Genomic DNA, 14,856 nt, shown 5'->3' with positions numbered 1-14,856 from the left:
TGTGCCAAATGCTGCAGCAGAGCAGAGATCTGCAGAGAGAATCCCTCTGCTGTCTTTTTTTTAAGTATTCAGCAGGTGGTCATAATGTTGTGGCAGCTAGGATTGTGTAAGAGATCAAAGGTCATTGGGGGAGGTGCTCTTCTATGAAAAAAAACACTGTTTTAAATGTTACACTGTCAGATTAAATTTACATTTCCATCTTAACACTTTCTGGTCCAGTGAGCAGGATGCTTTATACTGCATGTGTTAGTTCAGGTTAGATTTGTGTGTGTGGGTGTGTGCGTGCGTGTTTAACAGATGTTATATTGACAACAAACAGATTTGAAAATAACTGGCATTTTCAAATATTTCTCCATATATTTAAAATTCTGTTCTCACAGTAAACACCAGAACCCTATGCCTGCGTCTGTGCCTTTAAATAAATATGTTATTGGACCTTGACCTTGTACCAATAAGTGTGTGTTCTTCCCTGTTCCTGAAAGGTAATGTGATATTAGAGAATATGGATGGCGTGAGCAGGAGCGGCTGCCTCAGCACCGCTCAGTGTTTGTGTGGTTCAGTGTGAAAAAAAAATGGAGATGCACAGAAAGAGACTTCTTTGTTAAAGCAGAAAACATGATACGGCTCCCTGGATTCCACAGTGCTGCTTACCTATCTCTGTGCTCCTGCATTAAAGTGTGTTGTGTGTGTGTGTGTGTGTGTGTGTGTGTTATCAGTGTATTTTCCTTGTTATAAACACTAGCTAAATGTATCAAAGACTAAAACACCTAGTTAGCTAGAAGCTGAAAGTAGCAAAATGCTAGTTAGAAGCTAAAAGTAAGAGAACCGTATCTGCAATCCAAAAAAAAAGAATAGATCATGTATGTTGATTTCAAAGAAAACAATGTTCTTAAAGGAACTGAAAAGGTCTCCATGTATTTCTATGGGGAAAATATTTGTGAACAAAGTTAAATATTTTAAAACGTGTAAAAAAATTACAAAACCCAAAAGTCATAGTGCCCATCTCCTGAATGAGCTGAATGTTTTGATACATGAATGACTAAAATAGCATAAATACAGAAGTAGGTTTGGTTTAAAAAAATGTATTGAAAAATAACAAACAGCAATACAAGTGTGACTTCTGAATCAGCATTCACTCGACGACTGTGCCATTTATTCTATCACGTGTGGAACAAAGTTATCTCTGTAAAAGGGATTTGATCCAGATCCACCATCTTTGCCCCGGATGTGAAATTAACAGCCATTTTCAGTCGGCATCAGCACATTTACCGAGCCTTTTCTGTCCACAGAGATTTTTTTTTTTGCCAAGAGCAACATCTGTTGATTTATTTTTATTTCTGAGGATCCACCGGCTTTGTGTACATCCAGCTGTAAAAGACAGATCCAGAGAGCATGCAGGCTGGGTCTTTTTTTTTTTTGTATCACTGATGTCTTGAGTGTCACTCTAGACCCCCCCCCACACACACACACACACACCACCCCCCACCCCCTCCGTCTGTCTGCCCGATGAAAAGCTCCCCCCGTTCCCTCTCACCTACCCCTCTGAGCATTTTGTCTTCTCTGCTCCCGGCCCCTGCTGCATTAAAGAGGAAGGTGTTTGCTGATTGGTTAAAATGAAACTAGTCAGTGATGCGTGCGGGCTGTCAGAAACAGAAATAGAAGCCATGTGTTTGTGTGGGACTGTGCCCAGTGTTTGTTTATATCCCAGTTCTTATCACAAAGGGAAGCCTGCCATCAGCACAGATGGTGAGGAGTCCATACGTTAATACCCACACACATTGAGTGTGTGTTCACGTGAGGTTATGGGTGCTTGCCCTCACATACGGGCTGGATTCTCGGGCATATGAGTTCACATCCACCTCTGATTCTGGTTCAATAAGAGCATGCTTATATTAGTGTGTGCTAAAGTTCAGGTAATAATTCTCCTTATATGAGGGACCAAATAAACAAAACTTTCAAAACATAAAAAAGCCAAGAAATTGATTTACAACAGCAGAAATAGAACAATATCAGGTAATTTTCAGTGTTGCTGGGAGTGGCTCAAAGCTGCCACGGATCCCACCTAGTTTAAACAAATAACATGTTAACATTGACTGATTTATAAATATAAACATTAGTTAAGATCACTGAGCATGACTTCAGATGACAAAAAACAAAATACATGCAATATAAAGGAATTTTCTTTTAAAAAGCATGTGTTCAAAACGTTTCATTAGAGTGAAACATTACAAAACATTATTATATATAATACGGGTGAGTGAAAAACAAAAGAGAATCAAATCCAAAGAACAGTAAGAATGAAACTATAGCTTTCCTTGTAGAAATGCGTGATGTCTGCTGGCTTGTGAGCCAAAGTTTTAAACAAAGATCTAAATGGGATTTAATCACAGTGAAAGAAACCAACAGCCCAGAAGATGCTCAGTGTTGAAAAGGAGAAGAGCTGTGCCTCCCCCTAATGGCAGACTGAAGGTAAAATGAACCGTTTTCTGTCCAAAATCAGCAATATTACAAACATTTTGCTCAAAAGTTGAGTTATTGTGTATCTGTCTTCTCTCGGTGCAACAAAAATCTTTAATACAGACTTTAAGAGGAGTTTGTCTTTAGAGGTTTACTTACAGTAAAGAATAAAATTGGCTAATTAGAGAGAGAATCATGTTTTTCTGCCAGGACTCAAAATATGGCACAATATGTAGTTACTTCATCAAACTGAGACTATTAGAATATGAGAATATTAAACTTACATTAATATTTATCACCTGATTGTAAAGTTGAACAATTTAAATAAACATGCACTTTGTGCTGTACTCATATGTTGATATTTAACTTTATTCATTGTTTCTAACTCTTAGTTTTAGGTACTTACTATTTTTCATTTGTTTATTTACTAATTAAAGCTATAAAGGTACCTTCTGAAAAACATTACTGAAATGTTTTAGCTTCACAACATATGACCACACAGCATACCTAAATAATAGCTCTTATTTTACAACTTATACTAGTTATAATTTACTTTAGGAACCAAAAAAGAAACTTTTTTTCGTACAGCGATACTCTTTCTACCCACTAGTTGATGCTACAGGACAAACACCTGGGACTCATTTAAAGTTCATCATTGGAAACAAAGCACGTAGCGCTTGATAATTTCCCTTATAAAATGTTGCTTTTCCATAATTATAGCGACAAACAAGAAATATATTCATTTCTGCAGAACACTGAAGACCAACAGGCTGTTCTCTTTAAATAGCTGCGATTTTCCCACAGAGCTGCCGGGTAACTTTTAATCTTTCGTTTGACATTTAAAAGTAAATCTTTTTTTTCTTTTTTTAATGCCAAAAACCGTCTGTAAACAGCAGATTTCCCTCTGCTCCATCCAAGACAGGTTGGTAAGATATATAACAGAATAATGTTTGTACTTCCTGAGACAGATTGAATCGTTACTGTTTTATTTTGCATAGAAAGTTTAAATCAGCAGAACAATAATGAGAATGTGTATTTTTGAGTTCTCCTTAAAACTTACCACCTTAATGAGCTTGTTACTATGGTGACAAAACGGGCAACCATTTGGTTCAGCACAGTCACCGTTCCGTCTCTGTATTCGTGCGTGCCCCGGTGTGTTTGCAGTGTGCAGATCAATGACTGGCCTTGGCGTCCTCGCCCTGTGCTTCCTGAACAGACACAAGTTTGAAAACCCATCTGAAACACACACAAAACTCAACGAGCGGCAGCACAACGAGACGACACAAAGGACGCCTTTGACAGGCATCATAATTAGACGCCGGTCTTCGTGCAGCTTTTATCTGACACAGCCGAAGCAGGTGTCTGAGTTGGAGCGTCTAATTGCTCATTTTGGCTGCAGATGGTATTGTCTCTCGTCTCCTGAGAGTCCCTCAGTGCAGCCCACCTGCTGTCCCTGCTGCCCAGGGACACTAATGAAGTTACACCAAACCTCATTCAAGCTCTTAAAAGCTCCAACAGCCACTCTGATGATAGGCCAAAGTGCTTTCCATTGCTTTCCCTTTGCCCTCTCCTGCTTCAGTAAACAGTCTTTTATTTTACAGCAGCCAGCAGACTCGCCGCACTGTGTCTGAACTCTGTCCACTCCTCACTGACAGATAGCTCTGTTTTATTTTTATTTTCAGGCCCAAGCGCCAAAGGGGTTGTGAATGTGTGTTGAAACAATATTGTTGGTTTGTTTTGCCCCCGTCTTTCTTAAATATCCACGTAGACATAGCACAGTTACTAGAAATATCTTCATCCTTACAAAAATCAAACAAAAAACACCAAAACACTGCAGTAACTATGTCAGGCCTGTAAGTGGGGCTGAAACGCTGCCACAAAAATACACCAAAAATAAGAAACCAAGCTTGGAGCTGCAGATGGATCAACCTGCGAGTCTAGTCAGCCCAAGAACGTGCTCTGGACCCTGAGGACTGATGCATTTGCAGCATCAGCATCATATATGCTCAGCACACATACTTCTGCATAGTAATGTAGATGTTGTTCAACTGAGAAAACAACAACAAACTGAACAAACAGCATTGGGCAGTTTTCATAAGCCTGAAAAATGATATAAAACTGGCCCATATATAAACCATATATAAACCATTAGCCACACCTTGAGCTCGATGACTGATTCCACAGAACGTCACTTCAAAAATGACCAGACTATCCCTTTAAAGAAAATTAATTAAAAAATTCATGCTAGCAGGTGGCAAATACGTCTGCATTAATAAAAGATCAAAAGAATAAAGAAGAAACATTCTTAGCTGGCTGAAGATGTTCCTTAAACACTTGTTTGTTTGTTTTCATATCATTCACAATTTCTTCCTGGTTATTGCCTTTCTCAGCACACAATCAAAGTTTAATGGCAGCAGGAGATGGGAGGGGAAACTGAGACAGATGTAGGAAAATGGGTTTAAATTATATTGTTTTGATGCCGTCTGGTCCTTAGTCACATTTAGGAGAGATCTGCTTGAGAAATCCTTCCCTGTTGGGAGCATGCTGATTCTGTGAGGAAACCCTGGGCTGTTATTTCAGCGCTACAGGAACCTGGGATGGTGTAAAACTGAATTTCACTCTCCTGGTGTCCTCTGGCTGACTGGAGCGTGTCTAATGTGGAAATAAGTTTCTGAAACTGTCTTCAGTTCTAAACAAAAAAGTTTTACGATATTGCTACAGTTTCAAATATTCGCTGAATATTTGCTCTGAAAACAACAGCAGCTTCCCCAGACCTGTTTGCGCCTTCTTCTTCTTCTTCTCTTTTAATTAAGTCAGCATTGCATTTACTCATGTTTTTTTTTCTTTTCTCCCCCAACAGACAGGATTGCTCCAAAAGCCCGTTAATGGATGCCAGTTGACTGAGTCCATTAGTTTTTACAATCTCTTGGCTCATGTTATAACTATCTATCTTCCAAATTATAGAGCCTTATCATTCTGTTTGGAGATGCAGGAGAGAGGATGTCTGGCCCATTTGCCGATGGCGTACAGAGCTCTTAGTGAACTATAGCCCCTTTCCAGTTCATTACCCTGACCTCTGTGGCAGGAGCTAACCATGGGTTGGATTCTGCTGCTACGGCCTGGAAAGAACTCCAGAGAGGGGGGGCTGATCACATGAAGTTTAATCATGAAAACTTTACTTTGTTGTTCAGTATGAACACGTTTAAGTAGAATCTTGTGACTTAAATCAAGTTAAAGATGATTTAGCTTATTTCAAATGCATGATCTTAAAGTAATTGAAGAGATAATGCATGTTTATTGTTTTGTTTTTCTTTATTATTTCATCAAGGTTGCTTGAAATTGAACTTTTTTTATTTTAATAAATGTTTTACACACTGCATTGACGACTAACTTGACAATTATTTGTTGAAATGAGGTAAAGGCCAGAATGAAATCCTGACTGCATGATAATCTTGACCAAAAGTTAACATACCACACACTCAGCTGTATATGAATAGTCCTTATTTTTAGTTTAATACTGGAAAAAGTCACAGCTATTTATAGATATAACAATATTAATATTTGTTTATGAATGATATGCATGATAAAAAAAAAACTTCTCACTTTCTGTCATCAGGTCTCAAATAAACTACTCTGGAAATCTTTTAAAAACTTTTGTTTTTGTATTGAATAAAAACTATACCTTCATTCACACACCCAAAAAATAAAAATGCTGAAATATTTATGCTGCTTCATGATAATGTCAACATCAAAAGACAAAAAAAGGGCATTCTAGGGGGCAAAAAAATTGCCTACTTTTTGTGTTTTTAAGCACAGAAAGTTATAGTAGACATGAGCAAAGTAAGCTGCGGCGTCAAAGTTCACTATTTTTCTTGCTCTTGTGTCCAAGGAATTCTGAACATGTCAGAAAAATTTGCAAAACAAACTGTTCCTCACAGAGTTGTCTGGAACTCCCTTATCGGTTTTAAAGCCAAACTTGTTTATAACCAGTGTGGCTGACCTTAAATGTAACATTTTATTATTGCAGTGTATTATTCTTGCATTTCTTTGTATATAATCTGTCGGAACAGATGTTAGTTCAAATACAAACCTTTAATAATGTGCATTTGGTGTTAGCTCAGCTCATTTTCCTCCTGATTACATCTGTGGCGGCTCTGTTAAAAGGGTAACAGAACTCTGTAGTAATACTGTTATGCTGCGTATGCAGGCTTTCAGCATAATTTGATGCACAAACAACTTCCCGTGTACTGAACCTTAGACCCTCAGGGGCTTTACCTGCTGTTATGAAAGAAAGATACAGTTGTTAATCTTGCCTTTATAAAGCAAACAATTTAAAAATACAGATTTCTTGCACTATGTTGATGTAGAATTTTCTCATTTTTTCATACCAAAATACAAACTGGGATGCTTTTATTAACAATAATGTGCTTTCATGTACTTTAAGTTTGTAAGAAACTGGCCGGCTATATTTCCTCCAAAGCTTTTGCTTTTATGTCTTAAACGTTTTAAGTTCTGATTTTTCTAAGCTACTTTAATATAACATGGGTTTTAACAATATTAGGTAAAATACTGAGGACAAAAAAGGATAAAGTTAATGGAAATTTAAGCTAGAATTTAGGTAAGTAAGTTTATTTATTTATTTATTTTTCATAGAAACTGTTTATTTTTCAAATTATTTTCCGTCACGTTTTTTTTTTTTTATTCTCTTGGCTTCAGTACTACCTAAAGAGGGGTGAGTTTAAGAACCTGTGATCATTACTATTACCAGAAAACAGCAGTATATATATATATATATATATATATATATATATATATATATATATATATATATATATATATATATATATATATTATATTATTATATTGCATACATACACAAACCCTGGCAAGTCCCACAGATGCAGGTCCTTTGAAGAGACTGTCTGTACTCTAAAGTTACAGAAAGAGGGAGCTGTAATCTAATCTGTTGCTTTTCCCAAAGGGATTTTTTTTTTCCTGTCTCATCTTTACAGCTCATCCTCATGCGATGTTCCGGTCCACACTTTTTACATTTTAAAATATGCTTAAAGAGCATGAGTTTACAAGTTTACACTTGGGTGGCAACATGTTTACTTTCACATATTTCCCCTAAGATTTTGTCCTAATGTAAAGAAAACTGTTATAAACCACAGCGGCCATCAGCCAGTGTGTGTTTTTATCTGGGCACCAAGCCTGTTTTTGCTGCATGAATGCATTTTGAATTAGATACATGTTTGTTATTGCTATGCCCGGATCACTTAAATAAAACATTGGGTGGCAAAAACGTGACATTTATCCGTTTCCTTTTGTTATTCATGGCTCAAAGCCCTAACTGGCTTCCTTTGAAACAAATAATATAGAATTGTGGGGAATGTCCGGTGCTGTTTCACTGAACAGTGGAGTTACAAGTAAACAAGTGTTTTACATTTTTTTGTTTCTGTGCTTTTTATTCCTAACACACTTCTTTGTTAGTTGGAAAGCAGAAAACCTGTGTCGTACTGAAGCACATACGTCTGTTTTACTATCCTCATCTGGTATAAACTACACCTTGATCTAATTTTGACAAAATATTGATGTCATTTTTCCATAACAACATTCACTGGTTTACAGTGGAGAGTAGAGCGATGCTGTAAGCATCCAGTTTGTAGGAATAGTGTTTTTATTGCATCCCTTACATAATGGTGGGAAATAGTGTAATTTCCTTTTGATGTACATGTGTTTGTTTGCCTGTTTGTTAGCAAAACATCTCATGAACCGGTGAGCCGATTTGAATAAAACTTGAAAAGTAATCATTGGATGTACATCTACAACTGATTAATTATTGGAGTCAAACTGATTCAAGATGGCTGCCACAGCTAATTAACCTTAGCAAACACAAACACAAACTCAGTTAATTGAACAGATACTGAGCTAAATCTTGGCGTGATAGTAGCTGAGAGTCCTTCCCAACACGTACTAAGATCCAGAAAGATCTCATGTGATCATGTGATCGTGCATAAAATTACTGTCAATGTTTGACCCAAAGGACTAAAACTCCATCAGTTTTCAAGATAAGATTATCTTAGTTTCAAACTCTGACTTGAAAGGCATTCCAGGAAATATAATTCTGTCCTCGCTTTGAATTTGTCTGTGAATGTGTTTGTGTTTCAACACTGAGAATTTCATCTGCTGGGACTAATTCTCTGAAATTCTTTAAAACTCATCACTCTGGCATAAAAAAAAAAAAGTTATTTCATTATCAAAACATCTCCATATTTGCTTGTTTGACCCACTCAGATTCGTGTGACGCATGTGTGTTTATCTGTGGCTGAAAGTGTAAATTAATTTTTAGTGGCATAAACAGTCACTCCAGGGACAAAAACCTATGTGTAAACAAAGAAAGGGTGGATTGTAGTAAGCCTGAGAAATATTGTTTACAAAGGCAAGAAGCCAACAGGGGCACTGTAAATCCTCATGAGTGTTGCTCTGGAATTAGTCTGTGTTTGACTCTGTGTTCACAAATACATAAAGATTTTGTAGATTTTTACATGACTCTGTTTTGGAAACGCAAACAAAACCTTTTGATAAATGTTCCAGTTTGCGCACAATAATGCGAAATGGAAAAAAAAAAAATCTAAAATTACGTTGGCTTTTAACTTGGTAATATCTGGAGATCGTTAAAAAAACTGGACCCAATGAAAGGCCTAACAATCTTTAAAGAAATGTTATTTTATTCAGATTTTAGATAAGAGACAGGGTTGAAACTGTAGATATTTTGCTAACAGACAGACACAGTTGACTTCAATGGTTCAGTTAATAAAAACATCCCGTGTTATTAATTAACCCTCAGAGTATGTGCTGCTACCACATTTCAGTTCAATATCTGGGAAGTTTGCTGAAAAGCTATTTTTATGTTAACCAAAAAAAGCTGTGGTGGCCATTTTGAATTTTGAACAAAGAGTTTGGCAGTCTTTTAGCAGTAGGAGTATAGCTGGGGTCACTGTCAGCTACCACTACATGAAACTTTGGTTCAATCTGTAAAATTGGCTGACTTATCAATATTTTTTGTGCTTGCTAAGGTCCATCAGCTGAGGTGGCCATCTTGACCTGACAGAGCAAGTGATGAGCACGGTTTTGTTTTTGTAATGGTGTCACATTTCTGGTGTTCAGCACAACAAAGTGTTTAAAACAAGCATTTTTTTGCAGGAGTCACATTTATTGCTCTCAGATAAAGATGTGTTCCCTCATCTGGTAAAACGGATCGTCTTACAAGGTCTGCGGCATCTTGTAAACGTCCTGTTTCAAGTTTATTACGTGACATGTTGCGCTCCTTCTCGGAGGAGAAAAAGAGGGCACTCAAGAAACCTGATGCGTCTAGATTTGATTCCAAAACTGCATGAGCGCACGGCTGCTCCACCAATCCGACTGCACTGAATCGGTGCAAAACAGTCAATCGTCACAAACCTAGTCAAAATGTAAAGATTAGACAAGTATCACAGGGCCAGAATGTAGGAAGGTGATACATTTCTGTTTATTAAGAATCAAACCAAGCATATTGTGGTGCTACATCAGGGGAAAGCCAAGAAACAAAACTTATGTCTCACAAATGATTGAGGCTGAGGGCCCAAGTGGCCATTTAATGAACTGCAGCTTTTTGGCACCAAATATTGGCCTATTTTTTCTGCCCCAGAGGTCATCCTTTGAACATGTATGTTGTGGTTGCTATGGTGATGAATATATATTCTTTTTTTAGAGAAGACTGCCTACCTGACACTGAAAACATACAGAAACAGAAACATAATAAATCCAACAGTGACTCATGTTAGGATCATGTGTATTGCTGGATTTTATTTTTTTTATGATGAAAATGTCAAGATGAGCATCAAAGCTGTTATTATCTCTTGCTGTGGAAGGCTAATTGATGTAATTTATTATATCTAAAAAAAAAAAATAGCAGGGGGGTGTAGTGCTCATTAGCAGCCTTTGTCACTGCATCATAACAAGATGAAAGTCCATATGTTTGTTCTGGATCTCATCCAGCGACTTTGTTAAAGCTTTCTTTCATGGATGAGCGTTTTCTTTTTGTCGCACAGTTGAGCAGGTTCACTCTGAGAGGACTGTGTTGGGTGTTGGGTTTACATTTGTTTCTGTATGATGTGTGTGTTCTTCCTGCCAGCACTGAATGTACGATAAACAGTCCATGACCCTGCAGTTCCTGGGAGCTGGATAAAGGTTGTGTGGGATCGGAACCTTCATCAGAGGTTTCCTGGATCTCTGCAGACTCTGCAGATCGCATAAATAAAGGCAACGGGGGAAATCTAGCTGATATTAGAGTGGAGTTTCACAGTGAAAGAATACATTGTTTGGTGTTTCTGTGACCAGAATCTGGACCCCTGAGATTGTGAAAAATGAATGTTATCAGAGCTTAAGTCCCTATCATAGTCATAAACACTGCAGCACTTCTGCACTAAAGCCTGAGTAACCAGATTCAATCCAACTCTAACCAAATCTAAAAACAAATGCACACTAAATGCCTTGCATATAAAGGTGAATATATTAAATCACAGCCCATGGTTCTTGATTTATTGAACAATTCAAACAAAACTGAAAAATAGCTTTATTTATTTAAGCTGCTGCTCCAGTAAGGCCTCAGTTCAATGGCCTCCTCTTCACAGTGTCATATCATTTAATCAAAGAGAGTTCACATAGATGCTTTTGTGTGTGAGATCTTCCCACTCCAACTGTGGTCTGTGCACAGAAACGCTAATTGCAGCCACTGTACTGTATTTTTGACAGGAGGGACCAAAAAACATCATTAGACTTTTTTTAATTGGAATTTCTTAAATATTGAATCTTAACATCGTAAACTGTGACATAAGCACTGTAGTTAAAAAAGGAACATTTACAGGCTAAAAAACTAGACTGTACTGTACATAACGTTCCTTATTTTTAACTTTATCTGCCTCATTTAACGTGATCATTGTTAATTCAGGAAACCCAGAAACTCCACGTGCACTGGTTTTATGATTTGATGACAGCTGCTCCTGCAAACATGATACCCAGATATCTGTTTGTAGATGAAGTGCAGGAGAAATGTGTTTATTTTGTTTATTTTTCCACCAGCGTGACATTAGATTTCACTCAGTCCAGCATTTACCCATGAGTCAGAACAATGAGCTGCAAATATTGCAGCAATTATTTGCACTTGGATACGTTTCAGTTCAATATTTCAGGCTCTCGAAATTTTCCAAAGGTTAGAGGAAACTAGGCCATGTTTGCGTTGTGCTGTGACACCGTTTGTATGGTGCCCTCTTCTTCAAAACAGTCAACATTTTATTCTTTTGAAATGTAGCTTTTAAGTTTTGAGAACGCTATTTTCTTATATAGATAAATCTGTGGAGTTTTTGTTGGGGGTTTGAATCATCCATCGCCCCATCAGTCCTGCAGACTGCACTCAGGTCCTGTCAGCAACACACTGATGACAGTTTGTGATGTGCTCTTGAAATAGCAGCAGTGACATCATCAATGAATTGCAGGAAGGAAGTTCTGACATAAAAGGCTGAATGCACTTTAATAAATGGCCTCTGAGAGGATCTAGCACAACAATGCAGTCCCACAGACCCAGCCCATCCCAGCAGTGATGGGATAAAGAAAAATAACAATAAAAGCCTAAAGAAAGCATCGATGGCAGACCAAACAAAAAACCTTCAGCGGCAACTTGATTCACAGTCATGAGATTTGTTTGTTTATTTAACACAATTTTTAGGAGGACTTTCATGTTTACTTGAAAGTCCTAGTTTGCTTTTATGGTCACTAAGACAGGTAAAAAGTTTATTATTATTAAAGAGCTTTATTTTTTTTCTTGTGTTTCATTTCAGGTCTGGGCAATTGTGGTTGTTCTGCTGAGTTGTGTAATTGTGGTCATAGCCTTTAGATCAGTGGTGTTCAATCCTGGTCCTGGAGGGCTAATATCCTGCACGTTTTAGGTGTTTCTCTGCTTTGACACACCTGATTTGAATGACTGAGTGATTAACAGGCTGGCTTCTGCAGAACTTGAAGACCAGCTGAAGAGAAGGGAAACCTGCAGGATGGTGGCCCTCCAGGACCAGGACTGGACACCACTGCTTTAGATGTTCTGAGTCCCAGCTCCTTTCATCACACCTGTCTGTCATCTGTAATCAGCGCACCTGTTTCCACTCAGTAATCACTTACCCGAGTTTATATAAGACTGTTCTGTCAGCGCCTCTGCCAACCTCTTTATTTCGCTCGTCTTCCTTGTTTTGTTTTGTTCTTTTATAGTTGTTCTTTGTTCCGAGTAGAGCTGTTTTGTATGAACACCACAGCCATGGCTGCAATAATTAATTTTAATTTAATTTTCTAAAGATAACTGGGTAATATGTGTAGTTTGACTTAGGAAGGTTAGTTTTCTCACAGTAACTAGAAATTATTTCTAAATCACCTTTACACTGAAGGTGTACTTCATCAGGTTCAGGACAGTCGTGCTGGTAGCTGATTCAAGCAGAAAATGTCACATTAAGGAACATCTGCCACGGTTCCACACATTATTGTTATCTTTAAGTGTAATGAAAGGAACTGGTGTAACTGTAAATCAGTCATATTTGCACCATATTAATCTTATCTTGTGAAAATAAAGCTTGCTGAGATAACACATTATCTCGGGGAAAACTCAACAAATCAAAGCTTGTTTTCTTTGAGACGGTGAGATAAAACTAGCTTGGTTAACTTCAGATGCGGGGATGTTAAAGCAGTGATCTCCAAAAAGTCACAACTAAATTAATCGCAGCAGGTATGGTTGTTCTTGGCTTCTGTATTTCTGGTCATCAAAAGAAAAAAACAACTTTAAAAATACTGCTATCTTGTGAAAAGAAGCTTTATCTCAAGACAATGACGCAACTGAACGCTCACCACTGCAAAACAAGCTTGTCACAAAATGATAAGATGAATTACTTATCTCTAGATAATAACATTAAAAAAAAACATGGACTCTTTTGGGTTTTGCAGTTGTGAATGAGAGGTGGGAGCTGTAGCTGTTATCTGATCCAAAAAAGGTGCTTTCAGGGGTTCTCCATCAGATCCACCCTCTGTGCTTTCACTTCAGAGTTAAATCTTAACCCCCCTCCCACCTCACAGCTATATGGAAAGGGGTCTTGCAGTGCTGAGAAGATTAAATGGTCTAAAATGACATAAGCTTCGGGGGAATGTGTGGTATCGCAGAACCAGGAAAACAAGGGCTTATAGTAACAAGACAAACCATAGGAAGGCTGAACATAAAGAAAGGCAGTGTGTTATCAATTCTGACAACAACCCCAACAATATATGTACAATTAAAGTTCTATTGGGACTGTACATGAGATTTTGTAGTGTTTCTTTGTATGATTCTAACGCTGAACAAATTTAATTCTGCAGCCTTGTGTATTGCTCTGACTTTAATAATGCAGCACATTTATAACGTTCACAGGTATATTTATAATTAGTTTTGTCTGACTGATCCTCTTTGGCAGCTTATTTTCACGCCTCCTGAAGCTGTCTTTACTCTCAGGCTGACATTTGATACAAGTTAATGATCATTTTGATTAAATTTTCAGGAAATGCTCACAGTCCGATCCAGATCACGATTCAGATTGGACTATTTTTTTAATGACACTGTGGACTTGGCGGAGGTTTGAGCTCTCAGAGTGCTTCTAGTTTAGTTTGTATTCACAACCAAATAATTCATGTTATACGAAATTGTATGTATGCTGAGCATAGACTGTGTATCTGCTGATGGTGAGGCTGCTGAATGTATCAGTCCAGAAGTTTACTCAACTCCCAGTAGATATCAAAATACAGAGAAAAAACATGCTTAGCTTAACTAAATTTGATACCAAATCACTAGAAATATAATCACAGTTTTAGCAGAAGCAGGACAGATGCAGAAAAACAGTGAAAACAGATTTATGTTTGTTTCTGTCAGTAGGTATGTGCAAAATAGGCTGTCACCTTTTCAGGAAGTGTCTTCGGTTGTGGCTTTGTCTGACAAAGAGCACTAGTTCCAGAAACCAAACAAGAAAATTTTTCGTGTGCAAACCTTCATTTTCCCAGATGAAGAAGCAATGGAAAACCTACGACTGATGATAGGTGTCAATGCCAGTGATGCACTTGTTTTAATCCTCCCATCTGGTAAAGACTGGCAGACATTGAGCCTATTTTATTTACATTGTATGCGAAGCGGTTTCCAAGGCCTGGTGTACTTTCTCCCAATTATTTTTGACCTGTGTGTGTTCTCCTTTCCTACAGTGGACAGCATCACACGAAACACTTGCTAATTTCCATCTAATCTATTTTTCATGAAATCACTCACCACTGCTCAGACAAAGGTCAAAAAAGGGGCCAGTGAAGGCA

This window comes from Kryptolebias marmoratus, linkage group LG2 (genome assembly GCF_001649575.2).
Source record: "Kryptolebias marmoratus isolate JLee-2015 linkage group LG2, ASM164957v2, whole genome shotgun sequence".
Classification (NCBI taxonomy): domain Eukaryota; kingdom Metazoa; phylum Chordata; class Actinopteri; order Cyprinodontiformes; family Rivulidae; genus Kryptolebias; species Kryptolebias marmoratus.
Note: the sequence above shows the minus strand (reverse complement) of the source record.